The following is a 12,771-nucleotide window of genomic DNA, read 5'->3' on the forward strand; positions in this document are numbered from 1 at the left end:
GTGACATCACAGCACAGTGCTAAGGCTCCTGGGCCTGGACACAGCAGCGGCTGCAATATCTCAACGGAGAATACGTTTATATATATGTGTGTGTGTGCGCGTATATATATATATATATATATATATATATATATATATATATATATATATATATATTTCTCCGCCGAAATCACTTTTAAACCCATTTCCACCTTTTTTTCCCTTCTCTTCCTCTTACTTTTTTTTCACGTTTTTTTACGTTTTTCTCCTTTTCGCCTCTTTTCTGGGCGTATTATTCTTCTTTTTCTTCTTTTTTTTCGTCTAATGCATACCCCATCAGTGCAGCAATGCTTATTCAATACCGCCAGCAGATGGAGACACTGGGGGATAATTTTCTAAGGATTTATACTGATTTTTCCTGTCTGAATTTGTCGCACAGAAAGTTGCAGGCCAAATATGTGTGACATTTCTGCGACTTTAGCTTCTAGAGCATTTTTACAACATTATACATAGGTGCTGAATACATAAAAAGCGACTGTTCAGCGACAGACAAGTCGCATCGGCTGAAAGTAGGCCAGAATGTCAGTCCATGTTGGAGCAGGTTTAGATACAGTCTAAAGTATAGATCTCAAAGTCTGTGCACAGAATTTAGCAAGGGCCTCGCACCTTCTGATGCATCAGGTAGGTGCACAATAGCATAGCCTAACCCTCTGTACTTTGGTCTATATTGATGCGGGACATAGACAGCCAGCTGATGACCAATCCATTAGTGCAATGGATGGCTGGAAGCATTTGTCTTTGCCTTTGCAATACCACAGAAGCAATGCATGGTCAATGTACAGCAATGACACACCTGTGTGAACAGCCAGGAGACCCCCCCCCCCCCCATGTTATGTTACATAGTTACATAGTTAGTACGGTCGAAAAAAGACATATGTCCATCAAGTTCAACCAGGGAATTAAGGGGTAGGGGTGTGGCGCGATATTGGGGAAGGGATGAGATTTTATATTTCTTCATAAGCATTAATCTTATTTTGTCAATTAGGAACATTCAGCACCCACCCGCTATCAAGGCAGCTGCCTATCATGTCATGCCCTACCTGCACAGGTGTGCTGGCTACTCAAATGATCCAATTAAGGAGGCCATTTAGTCAGCAGCAGCAGAAGTCCTGTGCCTGGACGCTCCAACAGCGGCCAGACACAAGCAGAAGCAGAAGCAGCAGAAGCAGCAGCAGCACCACCTTTTGTTTTTTGGCTGCAGCAGCAGCAAGGCCCACAGGGCTGGCTAGCTGGCTAGCCAGCAAGCAGGTAGCAATGAAAGTAGGAATCTTTCTTTTTAACCCTGTAAGGGGGTGGTGCACTGTACCCGAAGATACTGCCATATCGGGTCAATGCATAGGGCGACGGAAGCAAGCTTCGAAATCGGCCCCCGTTCTCAAAAATCCATTTAATATATGGTCCCCAGATAGGGGACGTATCAGATATTAAACTGATAAGAACAGATACTACACTTGATCTTAGCCAAAAGGCCGAGAAGCGATAACCGTGAAAGGGGCGGGCCCAACAAGGTGCCCTTCATGGGCACTATCACTGCTTGCTGTCAGGGAGGCTGCCAGACAATTTTCCATGCACACTCTGGGCTGGGGGGCAGTCAACCACCAGTACACACAGCAGAACCTAAACCCATACCATTATTGCTAAGCAGCAAGACAGGGGCCCATTGCACTCCCACGGGGCCTTTTTAAATGCAATCCATAACCCGGATTTGCCAGGAACCCTTCTTACTCCTCCTACTTGCATGTGACACTGGGCTTAGGATCTGCATAGGAAACACACACACAAGCACACACCTACCTTTGTTGCCTGCAGATGCCTCCTTGGCTGTCCCCAAACGGTATCAAACCAACACCCACGGGAAGCTGTAAGCATAGAGGACATGCCTGCACCCCATTGGACTTACCTGTGTGGGTTAAACCCGGGTTATTTGACAACCTATGGCGGTGATGGTTCTGCTCAGGCAGAGCAGTGCTGATGCTCCTCATAAAGCTGTCGCTGCTGTGAAGGTTCTAGGTGACATCACAAATCCCTATGGTTACATACACAACAAAGCTGGGTTGTTGTTGTTTACACTCTGCAAGGCCTGTGGAAGTGAGTGACATCATAGCACTGTAGTTCTGAGGGTTCTAGATGGATGCAACAATCTCCTGTTGCTTCTATGAAGGCCATAATAGACGACATCACCAAACAGCTCCATAGTCACATACACAGCAAAGGAGAGATGTTGTTTACACCTAGTGATGTCAGTGGTATTGAGTGACATCACAGCACAGTGCTAAGGCTCCTGGGCCTGGACACAGCAGCGGCTGCAATATCTCAACGGAGAATACGTTTATATATATGTGTGTGTGTGCGCGTATATATATATATATATATTATATATATATATATATATATATATTTCTCCGCCGAAATCACTTTTAAACCCATTTCCACCTTTTTTTCCCTTCTCTTCCTCTTACTTTTTTTTCACGTTTTTTTACGTTTTTCTCCTTTTCGCCTCTTTTCTGGGCGTATTATTCTTCTTTTTCTTCTTTTTTTTCGTCTAATGCATACCCCATCAGTGCAGCAATGCTTATTCAATACCGCCAGCAGATGGAGACACTGGGGGATAATTTTCTAAGGATTTATACTGATTTTTCCTGTCTGAATTTGTCGCACAGAAAGTTGCAGGCCAAATATGTGTGACATTTCTGCGACTTTAGCTTCTAGAGCATTTTTACAACATTATACATAGGTGCTGAATACATAAAAAGCGACTGTTCAGCGACAGACAAGTCGCATCGGCTGAAAGTAGGCCAGAATGTCAGTCCATGTTGGAGCAGGTTTAGATACAGTCTAAAGTATAGATCTCAAAGTCTGTGCACAGAATTTAGCAAGGGCCTCGCACCTTCTGATGCATCAGGTAGGTGCACAATAGCATAGCCTAACCCTCTGTACTTTGGTCTATATTGATGCGGGACATAGACAGCCAGCTGATGACCAATCCATTAGTGCAATGGATGGCTGGAAGCATTTGTCTTTGCCTTTGCAATACCACAGAAGCAATGCATGGTCAATGTACAGCAATGACACACCTGTGTGAACAGCCAGGAGACCCCCCCCCCCCCCATGTTATGTTACATAGTTACATAGTTAGTACGGTCGAAAAAAGACATATGTCCATCAAGTTCAACCAGGGAATTAAGGGGTAGGGGTGTGGCGCGATATTGGGGAAGGGATGAGATTTTATATTTCTTCATAAGCATTAATCTTATTTTGTCAATTAGGAACATTCAGCACCCACCCGCTATCAAGGCAGCTGCCTATCATGTCATGCCCTACCTGCACAGGTGTGCTGGCTACTCAAATGATCCAATTAAGGAGGCCATTTAGTCAGCAGCAGCAGAAGTCCTGTGCCTGGACGCTCCAACAGCGGCCAGACACAAGCAGAAGCAGAAGCAGCAGAAGCAGCAGCAGCACCACCTTTTGTTTTTTGGCTGCGGCAGCAGCAAGGCCCACAGGGCTGGCTAGCTGGCTAGCCAGCAAGCAGGTAGCAATGAAAGTAGGAATCTTTCTTTTTAACCCTGTAAGGGGGTGGTGCACTGTACCCGAAGATACTGCCATATCGGGTCAATGCATAGGGCGACGGAAGCAAGCTTCGAAATCGGCCCCCGTTCTCAAAAATCCATTTAATATATGGTCCCCAGATAGGGGACGTATCAGATATTAAACTGATAAGAACAGATACTACACTTGATCTTAGCCAAAAGGCCGAGAAGCGATAACCGTGAAAGGGGCGGGCCCAACAAGGTGCCCTTCATGGGCACTATCACTGCTTGCTGTCAGGGAGGCTGCCAGACAATTTTCCATGCACACTCTGGGCTGGGGGGCAGTCAACCACCAGTACACACAGCAGAACCTAAACCCATACCATTATTGCTAAGCAGCAAGACAGGGGCCCATTGCACTCCCACGGGGCCTTTTTAAATGCAATCCATAACCCGGATTTGCCAGGAACCCTTCTTACTCCTCCTACTTGCATGTGACACTGGGCTTAGGATCTGCATAGGAAACACACACACAAGCACACACCTACCTTTGTTGCCTGCAGATGCCTCCTTGGCTGTCCCCAAACGGTATCAAACCAACACCCACGGGAAGCTGTAAGCATAGAGGACATGCCTGCACCCCATTGGACTTACCTGTGTGGGTTAAACCCGGGTTATTTGACAACCTATGGCGGTGATGGTTCTGCTCAGGCAGAGCAGTGCTGATGCTCCTCATAAAGCTGTCGCTGCTGTGAAGGTTCTAGGTGACATCACAAATCCCTATGGTTACATACACAACAAAGCTGGGTTGTTGTTGTTTACACTCTGCAAGGCCTGTGGAAGTGAGTGACATCATAGCACTGTAGTTCTGAGGGTTCTAGATGGATGCAACAATCTCCTGTTGCTTCTATGAAGGCCATAATAGACGACATCACCAAACAGCTCCATAGTCACATACACAGCAAAGGAGAGATGTTGTTTACACCTAGTGATGTCAGTGGTATTGAGTGACATCACAGCACAGTGCTAAGGCTCCTGGGCCTGGACACAGCAGCGGCTGCAATATCTCAACGGAGAATACGTTTATATATATGTGTGTGTGTGCGCGTATATATATATATATATATATATATATATATATATATATATATACTCCGCCGAAATCACTTTTAAACCCATTTCCACCTTTTTTTCCCTTCTCTTCCTCTTACTTTTTTTTCACGTTTTTTTACGTTTTTCTCCTTTTCGCCTCTTTTCTGGGCGTATTATTCTTCTTTTTCTTCTTTTTTTTCGTCTAATGCATACCCCATCAGTGCAGCAATGCTTATTCAATACCGCCAGCAGATGGAGACACTGGGGGATAATTTTCTAAGGATTTATACTGATTTTTCCTGTCTGAATTTGTCGCACAGAAAGTTGCAGGCCAAATATGTGTGACATTTCTGCGACTTTAGCTTCTAGAGCATTTTTACAACATTATACATAGGTGCTGAATACATAAAAAGCGACTGTTCAGCGACAGACAAGTCGCATCGGCTGAAAGTAGGCCAGAATGTCAGTCCATGTTGGAGCAGGTTTAGATACAGTCTAAAGTATAGATCTCAAAGTCTGTGCACAGAATTTAGCAAGGGCCTCGCACCTTCTGATGCATCAGGTAGGTGCACAATAGCATAGCCTAACCCTCTGTACTTTGGTCTATATTGATGCGGGACATAGACAGCCAGCTGATGACCAATCCATTAGTGCAATGGATGGCTGGAAGCATTTGTCTTTGCCTTTGCAATACCACAGAAGCAATGCATGGTCAATGTACAGCAATGACACACCTGTGTGAACAGCCAGGAGACCCCCCCCCCCCCATGTTATGTTACATAGTTACATAGTTAGTACGGTCGAAAAAAGACATATGTCCATCAAGTTCAACCAGGGAATTAAGGGGTAGGGGTGTGGCGCGATATTGGGGAAGGGATGAGATTTTATATTTCTTCATAAGCATTAATCTTATTTTGTCAATTAGGAACATTCAGCACCCACCCGCTATCAAGGCAGCTGCCTATCATGTCATGCCCTACCTGCACAGGTGTGCTGGCTACTCAAATGATCCAATTAAGGAGGCCATTTAGTCAGCAGCAGCAGAAGTCCTGTGCCTGGACGCTCCAACAGCGGCCAGACACAAGCAGAAGCAGAAGCAGCAGAAGCAGCAGCAGCACCACCTTTTGTTTTTTGGCTGCAGCAGCAGCAAGGCCCACAGGGCTGGCTAGCTGGCTAGCCAGCAAGCAGGTAGCAATGAAAGTAGGAATCTTTCTTTTTAACCCTGTAAGGGGGTGGTGCACTGTACCCGAAGATACTGCCATATCGGGTCAATGCATAGGGCGACGGAAGCAAGCTTCGAAATCGGCCCCCGTTCTCAAAAATCCATTTAATATATGGTCCCCAGATAGGGGACGTATCAGATATTAAACTGATAAGAACAGATACTACACTTGATCTTAGCCAAAAGGCCGAGAAGCGATAACCGTGAAAGGGGCGGGCCCAACAAGGTGCCCTTCATGGGCACTATCACTGCTTGCTGTCAGGGAGGCTGCCAGACAATTTTCCATGCACACTCTGGGCTGGGGGGCAGTCAACCACCAGTACACACAGCAGAACCTAAACCCATACCATTATTGCTAAGCAGCAAGACAGGGGCCCATTGCACTCCCACGGGGCCTTTTTAAATGCAATCCATAACCCGGATTTGCCAGGAACCCTTCTTACTCCTCCTACTTGCATGTGACACTGGGCTTAGGATCTGCATAGGAAACACACACACAAGCACACACCTACCTTTGTTGCCTGCAGATGCCTCCTTGGCTGTCCCCAAACGGTATCAAACCAACACCCACGGGAAGCTGTAAGCATAGAGGACATGCCTGCACCCCATTGGACTTACCTGTGTGGGTTAAACCCGGGTTATTTGACAACCTATGGCGGTGATGGTTCTGCTCAGGCAGAGCAGTGCTGATGCTCCTCATAAAGCTGTCGCTGCTGTGAAGGTTCTAGGTGACATCACAAATCCCTATGGTTACATACACAACAAAGCTGGGTTGTTGTTGTTTACACTCTGCAAGGCCTGTGGAAGTGAGTGACATCATAGCACTGTAGTTCTGAGGGTTCTAGATGGATGCAACAATCTCCTGTTGCTTCTATGAAGGCCATAATAGACGACATCACCAAACAGCTCCATAGTCACATACACAGCAAAGGAGAGATGTTGTTTACACCTAGTGATGTCAGTGGTATTGAGTGACATCACAGCACAGTGCTAAGGCTCCTGGGCCTGGACACAGCAGCGGCTGCAATATCTCAACGGAGAATACGTTTATATATATGTGTGTGTGTGCGCGTATATATATATATATATATATATATATATATATATATATATATATATTTCTCCGCCGAAATCACTTTTAAACCCATTTCCACCTTTTTTTCCCTTCTCTTCCTCTTACTTTTTTTTCACGTTTTTTTACGTTTTTCTCCTTTTCGCCTCTTTTCTGGGCGTATTATTCTTCTTTTTCTTCTTTTTTTTCGTCTAATGCATACCCCATCAGTGCAGCAATGCTTATTCAATACCGCCAGCAGATGGAGACACTGGGGGATAATTTTCTAAGGATTTATACTGATTTTTCCTGTCTGAATTTGTCGCACAGAAAGTTGCAGGCCAAATATGTGTGACATTTCTGAGACTTTAGCTTCTAGAGCATTTTTACAACATTATACATAGGTGCTGAATACATAAAAAGCGACTGTTCAGCGACAGACAAGTCGCATCGGCTGAAAGTAGGCCAGAATGTCAGTCCATGTTGGAGCAGGTTTAGATACAGTCTAAAGTATAGATCTCAAAGTCTGTGCACAGAATTTAGCAAGGGCCTCGCACCTTCTGATGCATCAGGTAGGTGCACAATAGCATAGCCTAACCCTCTGTACTTTGGTCTATATTGATGCGGGACATAGACAGCCAGCTGATGACCAATCCATTAGTGCAATGGATGGCTGGAAGCATTTGTCTTTGCCTTTGCAATACCACAGAAGCAATGCATGGTCAATGTACAGCAATGACACACCTGTGTGAACAGCCAGGAGACCCCCCCCCCCCCCATGTTATGTTACATAGTTACATAGTTAGTATGGTCGAAAAAAGACATATGTCCATCAAGTTCAACCAGGGAATTAAGGGGTAGGGGTGTGGCGCGATATTGGGGAAGGGATGAGATTTTATATTTCTTCATAAGCATTAATCTTATTTTGTCAATTAGGAACATTCAGCACCCACCCGCTATCAAGGCAGCTGCCTATCATGTCATGCCCTACCTGCACAGGTGTGCTGGCTACTCAAATGATCCAATTAAGGAGGCCATTTAGTCAGCAGCAGCAGAAGTCCTGTGCCTGGACGCTCCAACAGCGGCCAGACACAAGCAGAAGCAGCAGAAGCAGCAGCAGCACCACCTTTTGTTTTTTGGCTGCAGCAGCAGCAAGGCCCACAGGGCTGGCTAGCTGGCTAGCCAGCAAGCAGGTAGCAATGAAAGTAGGAATCTTTCTTTTTAACCCTGTAAGGGGGTGGTGCACTGTACCCGAAGATACTGCCATATCGGGTCAATGCATAGGGCGACGGAAGCAAGCTTCGAAATCGGCCCCCGTTCTCAAAAATCCATTTAATATATGGTCCCCAGATAGGGGACGTATCAGATATTAAACTGATAAGAACAGATTTTTTTTTTTTTTTTTTTTGATTGAAAGAGCTTTATTTTCCGTTCAGTCATTACAAGTCGTACAATAAATTACAGTCACACAAAGCATGATAGTACAATACACAGCAAAGGTTCCCTAAGCTATACATCGCACACCATGCTACTCTAACATTCAGCTCAATCCTGCAATATAAAGGCACAAGAGATCAAACAAAAACCAAATAATACAATCTGTGATCGGGGTAGGGGTGTGGGCGACTATGTGGGGGTAGGGAGGGGGCGGATCACAGGGCCAAACTGTTGGGCTGTATCTTCAGGGAGACATGGGAGAAGGAGAGGGGTCTTCACTCCTCTTCTTCCTCATCAACGGCCGAGCTGTCCAAGATGGAATAGTCTCTAAGCAGGTTCTTGATGAACCTGCGGCAGTCCCGGACGGACATGTTTTCCCTGTTGATCACGAGGCGGTTCCTGGCAAGCCACACTGCGTCCTTAAAACAGTTCATAAGGCGCCAGGCCTCCTGGATGGCCTCCACGTCGTGGGTCCCAGGGAACAGGCCGTAAAGCACCGAATGGTACGATAGGCAGCTCCTGGGCACTGAGTCTCTGAGTTCATGTTCTAGGGCGTCCAACAGACCCTGTGCAAAGGGGCACTGCCAAAACACGTGGAAAGATGTTTCCTCCACGTAGGGGCAACGGGGGCAGTACCGGGTCTTGCACAGGTTGCGGGCATGCATGAATGACCTGAGAGAGAGACCTCCCATGACGGCCATCCACGACAAGTCCTTGTGTCCATTGGTAAGCCGCTTTGAGGCCACATTGTTCCAAACTGTCTCTGCAGTGGCTGCGGGGAGTCCCGGAACCAGCTCGGTCGAGTCCTTAGCTCGGATGAGCTTGTGGATTGTCTTTGGCTTCCATAGGTCTGGTTTCAGTCCTTCCAGCTGGTGCTCCCTCACAAACCGGACAACATCCCCATAGAACCAGGGAGTGTTCCAGTTGTAAGGGATGGAGCTGTCCCACTTGTCCCAGCCCAGCTGTCTCCAGAGGGGCATGAGAAGCAAGCGAGACATGGACCTGCCCGCTGAGCCAGTCTTTTCTACAAGAGTCCGCTGCACCGTGACACATGCAAAGGAGGCCCTCAGCAGAGCGGGGATGTCGGGTATTCCCTTCCCACCCTTGCGGGGTTCCTTGTACATCACGGTCCTCTTGACTCTGTCCATTTTGCCCCAGACGAAGCCAAACACTGTCCGGGTGATGGCCTTGCAAACGGTGGTATGGGGAGGCCAGGCCTGTGCGGTATATTGGAGCACAGGCAAAACTTCACTCCGCAGGACAAGTGCCTTGCCTTCCATCGTGAGCTTTCTGGAGCTCCACAGTCCGATCTTCGAGTTTATCCTTCCTAGTCGGTCTTGCCAAGACTTAAGGGCCGCTCCTTCCTTCCCGAACCAGACTCCAAGAATTTGAATGAAGTCCGGCTTAATAGTAAAGGGGAAGGGGGCGGAAGAAGCCAGGTGCCACTCCCCGAAGAGCATGGCCTCCGACTTCCCGCAGTTGACTTTTGCCCCCGAAGCTCTGCCGAAGTCCTCGCAGGTCTGGACGAGTGCAGTCACCGAACGCTGGTCAGCGCAGAAGACGGTCACGTCGTCCATGTAGAGCGAGCACTTGACCTCGTGGCGATCTGGTCCTGGTGCGGTGATCCCTCTGATCTCTCCATTCTGCCGGATAGTCTCAGCGAAGAGCTCTATAACACAAACAAAAAGGAGAGGTGAAAGAGGGCAGCCTTGTCTAACCCCTGAAAGAATAGGAAAGGGGTCAGTCTTCCAGCCGTTCACCAACACCGTGCTGTAAATGTCAAAATACATAACGTTAACAAAAGAGCAAAACATCTTCCCCAGACCCAGCCTGCGCAAAACCCTGTCCATGAATGCGTGGGAGACACGGTCGAACGCCTTCTCCTGATCTAAGCTGACCAGGGCGGCGTGGCCCCCGCGGTCCTGGATGTAATGGACCGTGTCTCTCACAAGGGCAAGGCTGTCAGCAATCCTGCGGCCAGGAATGCTGCAGGTCTGGTCCGGATGGACGATCTGCCCCATGACAGGTTTCAGCCTGTTGGCCAGCACCTTGGTGAGGATCTTGTAGTCCACGTTCAGGAGAGAGATGGGACGCCAGTTTTTCAGGTCACATCTCTCCCCCTTCCGCTTATACAAGATCGTGATCATCCCTTCCCTCAACGACGGAGGCATTCTGCCCCCCACCACCATCTCCTCGTACACCTCCAACAGGTCCGGGCAGATCAGGTCACCCAGCGCTACGTAGAGCTCGGCCGGGAGACCGTCACTGCCCGGGGTCTTGCCGGGCTTAAAGGATTTAGCGGCAGAGAGCAGCTCCCCCACCGTCAAGGGATCGTCCATAGCCGCCGCACCTGCGGGATCAACAACGTTAGTGACACCTGACAGGAACCTCTCGGCGGCTTCGGGGTCGGATGACTTGGGGGCGTAGAGGTTGCCGTAGAAGTCGTGGACGACCCCCATCACTTCCTCCTTGCCGCTCCTCATGTGTCCGGTCTCATCTCGTAGCTCAGTCAGGGGCGTGTGGCCGGCATGGAGCTTCCTGAAAAAGAAAGAGTTACATTTCTCACCCTTCTCCAGGTTCTCCACCTTGGAACGAAAGACGATTCGCTTGGATTCCTCCTCAAAGTGCCTTTTCAAGCTCTTTTTGGTCTCCTCCAGCTCCTCCCTGACGTCCCAGCCACACTGGAGCAGGTCCTGCAGGGACCGCAGCTCGCGCTGCAGTTTCCTCAAGTCCCACTTCTTCGCACACGCCTGTTGTCTGCCTTTTGCCTGAAAGAAACAACGGAATTCGACTTTAACATATTCCCACCAATCGCTGATGCACTTGAACAGACATTTGTCATTTCGCCATACAAGGTACGCATCCCTAAGTTCCTCCATGACCTCCCTCTGCTCCAACAGGGCACAATTCAACTTCCAGGAGCCCGGGCCAGGTGGGAATCCATGGCCCAGAGTCCCCCGGAATCGAATGGCCCTGTGGTCAGAGAAGAAGCAGGGGACCATAGAGTACGACACCTTTCTGACTGCTCTCGAAGTGAAGATGAAGTCTATCCGAGAACGGAGCGAGCCATCGGGGCGGCTCCACGTATAGTTTACGGAGCCGTTCCCGATGGACCCGACAACGTCCTGCAAGGATGCCTCCGTCACCATCTCAATCAGCAGTTTAGACGTCACGTCCAGGTTGGCGGATGTGCCAGAACTGCGCCCGTCCACCTCAATGGGGCAGTTGAAGTCACCACCCAACACCACTGCTCTAGTGGTGGCGAGTTCAGCCCGCAGGGCCTGGAGAACCTCCAGTCGGACATCCCTCTCAGGGGAGGCATACACGTTGATGAGCCGCACGGGCTCACCCGCCCAGGAACCGTCTGCGACAAGAAGTCTGCCACAGACGAGCTCCCGGACGGAATCAAGTGCAAAGTTACCTCCCCTGATCAGGATGGCCACCCCCGCAGACCTATTGTCGCCCCCACCAGACCAGTAGGAAGGGCCGTGAGGCCACTGCCTGGCCAGATGGTTGTAAGACCTAGAAGCAGACAAAGCACATTCCTGCAACATGTAAACATCACACCTCTGGGAATCTAAGAACGTAAGAACAGTCTGAAATCTAAACCAAGCTCTAATACTCCTCACATTAATGCAGAAGATGTTGAGATCAGCCATGGGAATAAAAAGAGAGGTTAGTTCTGATACTAGTTACCAGTCTGGTCGGACGGGTCCTCTTCTCTGGCGCCTGTCGGCTCCTGTGGCTTCTCGTAGCGCCCTTCCAAGAAATCGTCGTAGACCGTGTTGGACGGAGTGTCCAGGATTTTCTTAACCTCTGGGTCCTGCAGCAGCTCCTCCATAGATTGAGCTTGGACTGGCTCTGCTTGGACCTGCTCCACTTGGGCCTGCTCCATCACCTCCTCTCCTTCTGAAGCCTCAAGGCTCTCGCAGACCTGCTCCATCTCCTCCTCCTCATCTGAAGCTTGAGGGGTCTCGCAGGTCTCGATTATCTTTCTTTTGTGGGACTCTTCTGATACGTTGTCCCTTCCTTTCCTCTTCCTCTGTATGGTACCTGGGGGAGGAAGCATAGGAAAGTCCTCCGAAGGGCGGGCACCAGCAGCTGGAGGGGGGTTAGGTGCTGCTGGGCCAGGAGAGAAAGGAGGCTGGGTGGGGCGGGGGGCAGGAGAGAGTGCCCGGGCAGGGGAGGACGGGGCAGGGGTGGGCCGGGCAGGGGAGGACGGGGCAGGGGTGGGCCGGGCAGGGGAGGACGGGGCAGGGGTGGGCCGGGGTGGGGTACGGGGGGCAGGGGTGGGCCGGGGTGGGGTACGGGGGGCAGGGGTGCGGCGGGATGGGGCAGGAGAGGCGGGGGTGGGACGGGATGGGGCAGGAGGGGCAGGGGTGGGACGGGATGGGGCAGGAGGG

The 12,771-nt window shown here is 49.4% G+C and overlaps 4 non-coding genes across 4 annotated transcripts; all 4 read right to left on the minus strand.

The window, feature by feature from the left end:
* Positions 1 to 1,329: 1,329 nt before the first annotated feature.
* Positions 1,330 to 1,520, minus strand: LOC130335460 (U2 spliceosomal RNA). Its single transcript, XR_008877090.1, has one exon. It is a non-coding gene; the product is annotated as a U2 spliceosomal RNA (small nuclear RNA).
* A 2,090-nt stretch (positions 1,521 to 3,610) lies between these two features.
* LOC130335357 (U2 spliceosomal RNA) lies at positions 3,611 to 3,801 on the minus strand. Its single transcript, XR_008877003.1, has one exon. It is a non-coding gene; the product is annotated as a U2 spliceosomal RNA (small nuclear RNA).
* A 2,087-nt stretch (positions 3,802 to 5,888) lies between these two features.
* Positions 5,889 to 6,079, minus strand: LOC130335369 (U2 spliceosomal RNA). Its single transcript, XR_008877014.1, has one exon. It is a non-coding gene; the product is annotated as a U2 spliceosomal RNA (small nuclear RNA).
* Positions 6,080 to 8,166: 2,087 nt separating this feature from the next.
* Positions 8,167 to 8,354, minus strand: LOC130335407 (U2 spliceosomal RNA). The gene has a single exon (XR_008877047.1). It is a non-coding gene; the product is annotated as a U2 spliceosomal RNA (small nuclear RNA).
* Positions 8,355 to 12,771: the final 4,417 nt, after the last annotated feature.

The sequence above is a fragment of the Hyla sarda genome, unplaced genomic scaffold, assembly GCF_029499605.1.
Source record: "Hyla sarda isolate aHylSar1 unplaced genomic scaffold, aHylSar1.hap1 scaffold_450, whole genome shotgun sequence".
Classification (NCBI taxonomy): domain Eukaryota; kingdom Metazoa; phylum Chordata; class Amphibia; order Anura; family Hylidae; genus Hyla; species Hyla sarda.